Below are 12,794 nucleotides of genomic sequence, written 5' to 3' on the forward strand. Positions count from 1 at the left end.
TGTTATTATTTACACCGAGGTATTAAATTACGCCCACAATATTCCTTATATGAAGTCGCTCGTGATAAAGCCACGCCCCTCATCTCCTAATATGGACTTGTCTGACTTCAAGCCACGCCCACGAATCTCCAAATATGGATTTGCTTTGGAAAAGTCACGTGCTCGCTGTGTCACATGACCAGCGCCCAACATGGCGGACGAGGAACCGCTGCTGCCGCCGGGTGAGAGGCAAAAAATAGGGAATAAAAATGGGGATAAAAACCAGGAATTCGGGATAAAAACCTGGAATTAAAACCGGGATAAGGGGCCGGGATTGGAGCCGGGAAGGGGAACCGGGAATGGGGAACCAGGCCGTAAAAGGGGACCGAGAAGCAAAACCGACCCCAGAATCTCCCAAATTTCCACCAAAATCGCTTCAAAGCTTCTCCCTTCCCCCCAGACGAAGACTCCGCCCCTCCTCCGCCCCCCGCGACCTCCTCCTGGCGAATCGGAGCCGCTTTTTGGTGAGTGCTCCTCCCCCCAGTTCAGACCACGCCCCCAATTCCCTCCCGAATTCAACCCCCCCAAACTTTCCCGCCAAAATTGAGCCATTTTTAGGCACCCCCGCCCATTTAAGCCCCGCCCCCTTTGACCACACACTGGTGTGACCATGCCCCTTTAAGCCCGTCCCCCAACTCAACACCCGCCCCCCAATTTCCCGCCAAAATGGACCATTTTTTATGATACCCCGCCCATTTAAGCCCCGCCCATTTTGACCGCACCCAGATTTGACCACGCCCTTTCGAACGCCTCCCTCACCCTTAAACTCCCCCAAATTTCCCACAAAACCTTGCCAATTTGACCCCTCCCCCCAAAACCACGCCCCTTTGAGATGCACCACACCCCGGTGTGACCACGCCCACCCGCGTGGCCACGCCCCTCTAAGCCCCGCCCCCCGCAGGATTTTGGGCCTCTGTAACAACCTCCCCTACGTGGTGATGCTCAGCGCCGCCCGCGACCCTGGAGCCACGCCCCGTGAGTGACCACGCCCATTTTGGGGCCACACCCTCATTTTTAAAGACCACACCCCTTTTGGAAGGCCACGCCCCTTTTCCTGATTGGATGTTGGGGGATTTTTTTCCCTGGATTTTTTAGGGGGAAGAGCCGCGGAATCAGAGCCGGCACGACTGCGACCCGTGGGGACAGGGGTGGGTGGGGCTTAATGGGGCGGGGCTTCACTGGGCGGGGCCTAAAGGGGAGTGGGAGAGCTTAAATGGGTGGAGTTTAAGGGGTGAGGCTTAAATGGGTGGAGTTTAAATGGGGGACTAAAGGTTGAGGTTTAAATGGGAGGGACTTAAAGGGGTGGGGCTTAAATGGGTGTGGTTTAAAGGGGAAAGGGTTAAAGGGGTGGGGGGTTAAAGGTTAAATGGGTGGAGCTTAAAGAGTGGGAGATTAAATGGGGGACTTAAAGGGGTGGAAGGAAAAGTTTTAAGGGGGGTGCCTTAAATGGGGTGTGGCTTAAAGGGGAAAGGGGTGGAGCTTAAATGGGCAGGGGTTTAAAGGGTGGGGTTTAATGGGGGGGGAGCTTAAGGGTGGGGGATTGAATGGGAGGGAGGGGGGGGGCTTAATTAGGAAAAGGCATAAAGGGGTGGGGCTTAAATGGGTGTGGGTTTAAAGGGGAAAGTGGTAAAGGGGTGGGGCTTAAATGGGTGGTGCTTAAATGGGAGAGGCTTAAAGGGGTGGAGCTTAAATGGGTGGGGGTTAAAGAGTGGAGATTAAATGGGAGGGACTTAAAGGGGTGGGGCTTAATTAGGAAAGGTTTCAAGGGGTGGGGCCTAAATGGGTGTGGTTTAAAGGGGAAAGGGTTAAAGGGGTGGAGCTTAAATGGGTGGGGGTTAAAGGGTGGGGTTAAATGGGCGGAGCTGAAAGGGTGGGGATTGAATAGGAGGGACTTAAAGGGGTGGAGCTTAATTAGGAAAAGTTTTAAGGGGTGTGCCTTAAATGGGTGTGGCTTAAAGGGGAAAGGGGTGGAGCTTAAATGGGCAGGGTTTAAAGGGTGGGGGTTTAAGGCTGGAGCTTAAAGGGTGGGGATTGAATAGGAGGGGACTTAAAGGGGTGGAGCTTAAGTAGGGAAAGTTTTAAGGGGTGTGCCTTGTAAAGGGGTGGGGCTTAAATGGGCAGGGGTTTAAAGGGTGGGGTTTAATGGGCGGAGCTTAAAGGGTGGGGATTGAATAGGAGGGACTTAAAGGGGTGGAGCTTAATTAGGAAAAGTTTTAAGGGGTGTGCCTTAAATGGGTGTGGCTTAAAGTGGAAAGGGGTGGAGCTTAAATGGGCAGGGTTTAAAGGGTGGGGTTTAATGGCGGGGCGAGCTTAAAGGGTGGGGATTGAATAGGGAGGGACTTAAAGGGGTGGAGCTTAATTAGGAAAAGTTTTAAGGGGTGTGCCTTAAATGGGTGTGGCTTAAAGTGGAAAGGGGTGGAGCTTAAATGGGCAGGGTTTAAAGGGTGGGGTTTAATGGGCGGAGCTTAAAGGGTGGGGATTGAATGGGAGGGACTTAAAGGGGTGGAGCTTAATTAGGAAAGGCATAAAGGGGTGGGGCTTAAATGGGTGTGGTTTAAAGGGGAAAGTGTTAAAGGGGTGGAGCTTAAATGGGTGGGGCTTAAGTGGGAGAGGTTTAAAGGGGTGGAGCTTAAATGGGTGGGGGTTAAAGGGTGGGGAATAAATGAGAGGGATTTGAAGGGGTGGGGCTTAAATGGGAGTGGCTTAAAGGGGTGGGGCTTAAATGGGCAGGGCTTAAGTGGGTGGAGCTTTAAGGGGTGGGGCTTAAAGGATGGAGCATAAATGGGCGGAGCTTAAAGATTGGGGGTTAAAGGGGTGGGGCTTAAATAGGCAGAGTTTAAAGGGTGCGGGTTTAAATGGGAGGGACTTGAAGGGGTGGAGCTTAAATGGGCAGGACCTGAATGGGCGGGGCTCAAGTTGTTCAGGGATTAAAGGGGTGGGGCCTAAATGGGAGGGGCTTAGGTGGGTGGGGCTAAAGGGTTAACAGCGGGAGGGACTAAAAGGGGTGGGGCTTTTGTGGGTGGGACTAAATAGAAGGGATTGGAGGGGCGGAGCTTAAATTGGTGATTATTAAGTAGGCAGGGGCTTAAAGGGGAGGGGCTTAAAAGAAGAGGTGCCTGAGTGGGTGTGGCTTAAGTAGGTGAAGTCTGATTGGTTGGGGCTAAAAGGGGCGGGGCTTTAATGGGAAGGGTTGTGGTTGGCCGTGGCTTAAAGTGGGTGGGGTTTAACGGGGCGTGGCCTATGTGGGCGTGGCCCCTCAGGCCGTGCTATTGGCCGACGTCGTCCCCGCCCTGGTGGTGAAGCTGCTGCTGCCCCTGGTGGGGCCTTACCTGCCCGACAGGTGAGAAAGGGGCGGGGCTTAAATGGGGTGGGGCTTAAATGGGCAGAGCTTAAATGGGTGGGGCTTAAATGGGTGGGGCTTAAATGGGTGGGGCTTAAAGGGGTGGGGCTTAAATGAGCGGGGCTTAAGGGGGTGGGGCTTAAAGGGGGTGGGGCTTAAATGGGTGGGGCTTAAATGGGGTGTGGCTTAAATGGGCGGGGCTTAAGGAAATTTTTTTAAACTATCATTTTTTGGGGGAAAAAAGAATTTTGGAAGAAAAAAGTGGATTTTTTTCACACATTACGGGAATTTTTAGGGAAAAAGATTTTTTTTTGTAACAAAAGGAAATTTTGAGTGAACAAAGTAATTTTATTTAAATAAAAGAATTTTTTAGGGGAAAAGGGAATGTTTTCAGGAAATAGGCAATTTTGGGGGGGGAAAGGGAATTTTTTGGGGGAAAAAAAGGGAAATTTTAGGGAAAAACCTGGAATTTTTGGGGGAAAACTCTGAAATTTGGGGGGAAAAAAAAATTAATTTTTTGGGGAAAAAAGGGGAAATTTTGGGGGTAAAATCTGGAATTTGGGCGGGGAAACAGGGAATATTTTAGGGAAAAAGAGGGAATATTTTGGTGCAAAATAAGGGAATTCTGAGAGGAAAAACCTGGAATTTAGGGGGGAAAAAGGGAACTTTTGGGGAAAATAAACAATTTTGGGGAGATAAAAAGAATATTTCAGGGGAAAACCTGGAATTTTTGGGGAAAAAAACCTAGAATTTTTTTAGGGCAAAAAAGAGTAGTTTTGGGGGAAAAACCTTGGAATTTTGGGGGAAAAAAGTGAATTGATTGGGGTGAAAAAATCGAGTTTTTGGGGTGAGGAAAAGGGAATATTTTTGGGGATAAAAAAGGGAATTTTTGGGGAAAAAAGAGGATTTTTTTTCCGAAAAGTTGGGAATTTGAGGGAAGAAATGGATTTATTTTGGGGAAATGAGTTTTGGGTTAAAAAAGGGCGATTTTGGGGTTGTTCTCCGCAGGTTGCGCGTGGTGGGCGTGGCCTTGTGCCTGTGGGGCAGCGTCAGTGCCGTGGCCGCGGCCAGAGGGACCCTCAGCGGCCTGGGGGGTGAGCGGGGTCACTCGGGGTCACTCAGGGTCACTCGGGGTCACTCGGGGTCACTTGGGGTCACGTCACTCAAGGTCACTCAGGGTGACTCAGGGATCACTCGGTGTCACTCAGGGTCACTCAGGGGTCACTCGGGGTCACTCAGGGGTCACTCGGGGTCACTCAGGGTCACTCGGGGGTCACTCAGGGGTCACTCATGGGTCACTCAGGGGTCACTCGGGGGTCACTCAGGGGTCACTCTGGGTCACTCGGGGTCACTTGGGGTCCCTCAGGGTCACTCGGGTCACTCAGAGTCATTTTGGGGCATTTTTGGATTTTTGGGGGATTTTTTTGAGATTTTCTGGGGGATTTTTTTTTTAGATTTTCGGAGATTTTTTGAGGGATTTTTGGGTTTTTGAGATTTTTTTGAGACTTTTTTAAAGGTTTTTGGAGATTTTTTTGCAGATTTGGGGGGGGGGGATTTGAGGTTTTTGAGATTTTTTGAGGTTTTTTGGGTATTTTTTTGGGGATTTTCTTGGAGATTTTTTGGAGCAATTTTTTGAGATTTTTTGAGGTGTTTTGGGGATATTTTGAGATTTTTTTTGAGATTTTTTGGGGTTTTTCTGAGATTTTTGGGGATTATTTTGAGGGTTTTGGGTATTTTTTTTGAGATTTTTGGGGATTTTCTTGGAGATTTTTGGGGAGATTTTTTTCAGATTTTTGGTGATTTTTTGGTGATTTTTGGGGGTTGGGGTCAGTCAGGGGTCAGTCAGGGGTCACTCAGGGGTCAGAGGTCACTCACTGGTCACTCATTGGTCACTCAGGTGTGGCTCTGGGCAGTGCGGGGGCGGGGCTTGGTGAGGTCACCTTCCTGACTTTGGCCTCCTCCTACCCCAGGTAAGGGGGTGTGGCCTCACTGCAGGGGGGCGTGGCCTCACCTGAGAGCCACGCCCACCTGGGCCACACCCCAAAATGGGGGAGGGACAAAAAATGCAAAAAAATTTTGGGGCAAAATTGGTCAAATTTGGTCAAAATCAGCACAAAATTGGGAATGGGTGGGGCCAAGTGGGCGGGGCTTCGTGAAGGGGCGTGGTCACACCAAAAGTAGGCGGGGCTTTAAAATGGAGTAAAAATCTATAAAATTGGGTCAAATATAAAAAAAATTGGGTCCAAATTGGCCAAATTTCATCAAAATTGGCCAAAATTTGGATTGGGGTGGGACAAAGTGGGCCGGGGCTTCATGTGGGTGGGCGTGGTCACGCAAAAGTGGGCGTGGTTTTAAAATGGGGCTTGAAATCCACAAAATTGACGCAAAATCGCCAAAATTTGGGGTAAAATTGGCCAAATTTGGTCAAAATAACAAAAATTTGACTTGGGGTAGAACCAAGTGGGCGGGGCTTCCTCTGGTGGGCGTGGCCACAGCAAAAGTAGGCGGGGCTTTAAAATGGAGTAAAAATGTATAAAATTGGGTCCAAAATCACAAAAATTGGGTCCAAATTGGCCAAATCCAGCCAAAATTAATAAAAAAGGGACTAGGGTGGGGCAAAGTGGGCGGGGCTTCTTGTGGGTGGGTGTGGTCACATCAGAAATGGGCGGGGCTTTAAAACAGGCTAAAAATCCTCCAAATTTGGATTCAAATCACCAAAATCGGGTCCAAATTGGCCAAATTTGGTGAAATTAATAAAAATTCAGGTTGGGGGGTGGGGCCAAGTGGGCGGGGCTTAATGAGGGTGGGCGTGGCCATACAAAAAAGTGGGCGTGGCTTAAAATTGGATCAAAATTCCCCCAAAATTGGATCCAAAATGACAAAAAAATCTGAATTTCCAAAGTGGGCGTGGCCACTCTGACTTGGCTCCTCCCCCAGCAGCTCCGGCCTCTCCCATTGGTCGTCGGGGACGGGCGCGGCCGGAGTGGGCGGAGCTTTGGCCTTCTGGGGCTTGAGGGCGTGGCTGCCCCTCCCCCACGCGCTGCTGCCCTTCCTGGCCCTGCCCCCGCTGCTGCTGCTCAGGTGAGACCCAAAATTGCCTCTTTTTAACCCAAAATTGCCTCTTTTAACCCAAAATTGCCTCTTTTAACCCAAAATTTGCTTTTTTGACCCCAAAATTTGCTTTTTTTAACCCAAAATTTCCTTTTTAACTCAAAATTTCCTTTTTTAACCCAAAGTTTCCTTTCTTTTTACCTAAATTTGCTTTTTTTAACCCCAAAATTTCTTTTGTTCAGCCCAAAATTTGCTTTTTTTACCCAAAATTTCCTTTTTTTTGACCCAAAATTTCCATCTTTTAACCCCAAAATTTTCTTTTAACCCCAAATTTCCTTTTTTTACCCAAAATTTCCTTTTTTAACCCAAACTTTGCCTTTTTTACCCAAAAATTCCTTTTTTTACCCAAAATTGCCTCTTTTTAACCTAAAATTGCCTTTATTAACCCAAAATTTTCTTGCTTTTAACCCTAAATTTGCTTTTTTTACATAAAATTCGCTTTTTTTACCCTAATTTGCCTTTTTTAACCCAAAATTTCCTTTTTTACCTGAAAATTTCCTTTTTTTACTCAAAATTTTCTTTCTTTTTTAACCCAAAATTTGCTTTTAACCCCAAAATTTCCCTTTTTTAACCCCAAATTTGCTTTTTTCAAACCAAAACTTCCAATTTTTTACCCAAAATTTCTTTTTTAATCCAAAATTGCCTTTTTTAACCCAAAATTTCCTTTTTTTACCCAAAATTTCCTTTTTTCAACCCAAAAATTTCCATTTTTTAACCCCAAATTTCCGTTTTTTTAACCAAAAATTCCTTTTTTAATCCAAAAATTCCTTTTTTAACTCAAAATTTCCTTGCTTTTTACCCAAAATATCCTTTTTTTAACCCAAAATTTCCTTTTTTAACCCCAAAATTTCCTTTTTAACCTAAAATTGCCTTTTTTAACCCAAAATTGCATTTTTTTAATCTCAAAATTCTTTTTTTCTCCCAAAATTTCCTTATTTTACCCAAAATTTTCTTTTTTCAACCCAAAATTTCCTTTTTTTAACCCCAAAATTCCTTTTTTAACCCCAAATTTCCTTTTTTAAACCAAAAATTCCTATTTTAACCCAAAATTTGCCTTTTTACCCAAAATTTCCTTTATTTTTACCCAAATTTTCCTTTTTTCAGACCCAAAATTTCCTTTCTTTTACCCAAAATTCCCAAATTTTTAACCCCAAAATTCCCATTTTTTACCCCAAATTTCCCCGCCAAAACCCCCTTGTAGTGGGCGTGGCCTCTCTTGGCCCCTCCCCCTCATTTTAATAATTCCAATTTTTCTTTTTTCCCATTTTTTCCCTTTTTCCCCTCAGTTTTTTCTTCCTCCTGGGCCCGGCCCCTTCCCCCAGGCCGGACCCGCCCCTCCCCCACCCCGACGAAGGGGGCGGGGCCAGAGAGGAGAAATGGGGCGTGGCCAAGGTGAGAAAGGGGCGGGGCTTAAAGGGGCGGGGCTTAAAGGGGATTTTGGGGGGAAAATTGGGAATTTTGGGGGAAAATTTGGGAATTTTGGGGGAAAATTTGGGGTGAAAATTTGGGAATTTTGGGGGTGAAAATTTGGGAATTTTTGGGGTGAAAATTTTGAAATTTGGGTTCGTAGCAAGGAAGAATTTTGGGTTAAAAATTGGGAATTTTGCAGGTAAAAAATTGGGATTTTTGAGGGTGAAAATCAGGAAATTTGGGGTTAAAATTTGGGAGTTTTGGGGTTAAAAATTTGGGAATTTTGGCGTTAAAAATTCGGGAAATTTGGGGTTAAATTTGGGAATTTTTGGTTAAAAATTTGGGAATTTTGAGGGCAAAAAACTTGAGATTTGGGGATTAAAATTTGGGAATTTTGGGTTAAAAATTTATGAATTTTGAGGGTAGAAAATTCGGATTTAGGGGTTAAAGATTGGGAATTTTGGGTTAAAAATTTGGGAATTTTGAGGGTAAAAAAATTGGGATTTGGGGGTTAAAAATTGGGAATTTTTGGGTTAAAAATTTGGGAATTTTGGGTAAAAAAATTGGGAATTTTGAGGGTAAAAACTGGGAAATTTGGGTTAAAAATATGGGAATTTTGGGTTAAAAATTTGGAATTTTTGAGGATAGAAAATTGGTATTTAGGGGCTAAAAATTGGGAATTTTGGGTTAAAAATTATGGAATTTTGAGCATAAAAAATTAGGATTTAGGGATTAAAATTCGGGAATTTTGGGTAAAAAATTTGGGAACTTTTAGGGTAAAAAAACTAGGATTTAAGGGTTAAAAATTGGAAATTTTGGGTTAAAAATTGGGAATTTTGGATTAAAAATTTGGGAATTTTGTGGCTAAAAATTGGGATTTTGGTGTTCAAAATTTGGGAATTTTGGGTTAAAATTTGGGAATTTTGAGGGGAAAAAAATTGAGATTTGGGGGTTAAAATTTGGGAATTTTGGGTAAAAAATTTGGGAACTTTTAGGGTAAAAAATTAGGATTTAAGAATTAAAATTTGGGAATTTTGGGTTAAAATTTGGGAATTTTGTGGCTAAAAACTGGGATTTTGGTGTTCAAAATTTGGGAATTGTGGGTTAAAAGTTTGGCAATTTTGAGGGTGAAAAATTAGGATTTAAGGGTTAAAATTTGGGCATTTGGTGTTCAAAAATTGGGAATTTTGGGTAAAAAAATTTGGGAACTTTTAGGGTAAAAAATCAGAATTTAGGGATTAAAATTTGGGAATTTTGGGTTAAAAAATTGGGAATTTTGAGGGTAAAAAAATTCGGATTTGGGGGTTAAAAATCGGGAATTTTTGGGTTAAAAATTTGGGAATTTTGTGGCTAAAGTTTTGGGAATTTGGTGTTCAAAATTTGGGAATATTGAGGGTAGAAAATTTGGATTTGGGGGTTAAAAATTGGGAATTTTGGGTTAAAATGTGGGAATTTTGAGGGCAAAAAATTTTTAAAAATTAGGATTTAAGGGTTAAAATTTGGGAATTTTGGGTAAAAAATTTGGGAATTTAGGGGTGAAATAATTGGGAATTTTGGGTTGATAATTACGGAATTGTGAGGGTAAAAATTGGGAATTTTGGGTTAAAATTTGGGAATTTTGTGGCTAAAATTTTGGGAATTTGGTGTTAAAAATTGGGAATTTTGGGAATTTTGAGGGTAAAAAATTTGGATTTGGGATTAAAAAATTTGGGAATTTTGGGGTGAAATGATCGGGAATTTTTGGCTTAAAATTTGGGATTTTTGAGTAAAATTTTGAGGTAAAAATCCGAATTTTGAGGGTAAAAAATTGGGATTTGGGGGTTAAAAAAATGAGGAATTTTTGGGTCAAATTTGGGGGGCAGAAATTCAAATTTTTTGGTTAAAATTTGGCAATTTTGGGATTAAGAAAAGGGAATCTTAGAGCTCCAAATTTTGGCATTTTGAAGTGAAAAATTTGAGAAATTTTTGGGTTAAAAAAGAAAATTTGGGGCAAAAAAGGGAAAATTTGGGATTCGAAATTGGAAATTCCGTGAAAAATCGAGAATTTTGGGGTTAAAAATGGGAAATTTTGGGTCAAAAATTGGAAATTTCAGGGACAAATTGAAAACGTTGAAGGGGCGGGGCTTAAGGGAGGGGGAGGGGCTTGGAGGGGTGAAGGGGGCGTGGCCTGATGTAGCCCCTCCCCCTTTCAGGCCGCTTTGCGCCAGGGGGCGCCGCTGGGCCTCGTTTACTTCGCCGAGTATTTCGTCAATCAGGGGCTGGTGAGGGGGCGGGGCTTCAAGGGGTGGGGGCGGGGCTTAAGGGGCGGGGCCTAAAAAAAAGGGTGGGGAGTGGGGCGGGGCTTAGAGGAGTGGGGGGGTCAAATGGGGTGATGGGGGTATCAGGAGGAATCCAAGCGGATTTGGGGTGGAGGCGGGGCTTAAAGGCGTGGGGGAGGGGCTTTAAATGGTGGGGGCGGGGCTTAGAGGGGTGGGGGAGGGGCTAAAAATGGCGGATGTGAGGTGGAGGAGGAGCTCAAAATGGCGGATTTAAGGAAGGGGGAGGGGCTTGGGCAGTGGGGGCGGGGCTCAAAGTGGTGGGGGAGGGGCTAAAACTTCCTATTCTGGGTGGGGGAGGGCCCCAAGATGGCGGATTTGAGGTGGGGCGGGGCTAAAATGGAGGGGGTGGGGTGGGGGGGGGGCTAAAAAGGGTGGGGGTCGGGGCTTAAGGTGGTGAGGGAGGGGCTAAAAATGGATTTGGGATGGGGGAGGGGCTTGAGGAAAGGGGCGTGGCTTCAAAGGGTGGGGGAGGGGCTAAAATGGCGGATATGAGGTGGGGGAGGGGCTCAAAATGGCGGATTTAAGGAAAGGGGAGGGGCTTGATGGGTGGGGGCGGGGCTTGAGGGATTGGGGCGGGGTTAAAGGGGTGAGGGTCTCAAAATGGTGGATTTGAGGGAGGGGGAGGGGGGGGGGCTTAAATGGTGGGGGAGGGGCTTAAAGGGATGTGGGAGGGGCTGAAGTCATGGGGTTAAATTGGGGAGGGGCCTGAGCATGCAAATTTGGGGGGTGGGGCTTGAAATGATGGATTTGGGGTGGGGGAGGAGCTTAGGGAGATGTGGGTGGAGCTAAAATGGCAGAATTAAAATGGGGAGGGGCTAAAATGGCGGGGTTGGGATGGGGGAGGGGCTTGAGGAGTCGGGGGAGTGCCTTAGAGGGGATGTGGGCGGGGCTTAAAGAGGTGGGGGCGGGGTTAAAGTGGCAGGTCGGGGTGGGGGAGGGGTCAGGCAGTTTGGCCCCGCCCCCAGCTTTGGCCCCTCCCCCCTTTTCCAGATGGAGCTGCTCTACTTCCCGTCCTCGCCCCTCCCCCACAGCGCCCAGTACCGCACGTGAGCTTAAAACCCAAAATCCCCGACTTCCCACCCAAAATTCACCTTTTTTACCCCAAAATTCATAATTCAAACCTCAAAAATTCTCAATTTTCATCCCCAAAAATTCCACAATTTTTAACCCAGAAATTCAAAATGTTTGACCCCAAAATTCACAAATTTTTACCCCAAAATTCGCGATTTTCAACTCTGAAATTTCCAATTTTCAACCCCAAAATTCACAATTTTTGGCCAAAAATTCCACAATTTTTACCCAAAAAATTCCCAATTTCCAACCCCAAAAATTCACAATTCAAACTTTAAAAATTCACCATTTTCAACCCCAAAATTCCCAATTTTTACCCAAAATTTCCCAAATTTCAACACCAAAATTCCCGATTTTCAACCGCTAAAGTCACAAATTTTACCAAAAATTTCGCCCTTTTCAACCCAAAAATTCTCAATTTTCAACCCAAAAATTCCACAATTTTTACCCCAAAATTCCCAAATTTCAACCCCCAAACCTCCCAAACTTTATCACCCCAAATTCTCATTTTTCTACCCCAAAACTCCCAAATTTTAAGCCCCAAAATCTCCAATTTTTACCCCAAAAATTCCAATTTTATCCCCAAAGTTTCCACATTTTTAACCCCACGACTTCCAACTTTTTAACCCCAAAATCCCCAGATTTCCACCGAAAAATTCGGAAATCTTTTTTCCCATCAAATCCCCAATTTTCCTGCCAAAATTTCCTGATTTTTAACCCTTTCCCGCCCAATTTTTAACCCTTCCTTGCCCGGGTTTTAACCCTTTGCCTCCCCAGTTTTTAACCCTTTCCTCCCCAATTTTTAACCCTTTCCCACCCTTTTTTTAATCCTTTCCTGTCCCAATTTTAACCCTTTCTCGCCCAGTTTCTTAACCCTTTCCCACCCCAATTTTTAACCCTTTCCCGCCCGGATTTTTAATCCTTTCCCACCTGAATTTTAACCTTTTTTTGCCCGTTTTTAACCCTTTCCTGCCCTTTTTGTTAACCCTTTCCCGCCCCAGTTTTTAACCCTTTCCTGCCCCAATTTTTAACCCTTTCCTGCCCCAATTTTAACCCTTTCCCGCCTGATTTTTAACCCTTTTTTTGCCCAACTTTTAACCCTTTCCTGCCCGGTTCTTAACCCTTTCCCGCCCCAATTTTTAACCCTTTTTTGTCCGTTTTTAATCCTTTCCTGCCTGGTTTTTAACCCTTTCCTGCCCCAATTTTTAACCCTTTTTTGCCCAATTTTTAACCCTTTCCCTGCCCGTTTTTAACCCTTTCCTTCCCTTTTTTTTTAACCCTTTCTCGCCGAGTTTCTTAACCCTTTCTAGCTCAGGTTTTTAACCCTTTCCTCCCCAATTTTATTTAACAATTTTTAACCCTTTCCTGCCTGGTTCTTAACCCTTTCCTGCCCCAAATTTAACCCTTTTTTGCCCGTTTCTAACTCTTTCCGTTCCCATTTTTAACCCTTTCCCGCCCAATTTTTAACCCTTTCCTGCCCGGTTTTTAACCCTTTGCCTCCCCAA

General features: G+C 45.0%; 1 long non-coding RNA gene across 1 annotated transcript; it reads left to right on the plus strand.

Moving 5' to 3' along the window:
* The first annotated feature begins 145 nt into the window (after window positions 1–145).
* Window positions 146–1,015, plus strand: LOC115916959. Its single transcript, XR_004061653.1, has 3 exons — window positions 146–221; window positions 440–503; window positions 941–1,015. It is a non-coding gene; the product is annotated as an uncharacterized LOC115916959 (long non-coding RNA).
* The last annotated feature ends 11,779 nt before the right edge of the window (window positions 1,016–12,794 follow it).

This window comes from Camarhynchus parvulus, unplaced genomic scaffold (genome assembly GCF_901933205.1).
Source record: "Camarhynchus parvulus unplaced genomic scaffold, STF_HiC, whole genome shotgun sequence".
Taxonomy (NCBI): domain Eukaryota; kingdom Metazoa; phylum Chordata; class Aves; order Passeriformes; family Thraupidae; genus Camarhynchus; species Camarhynchus parvulus.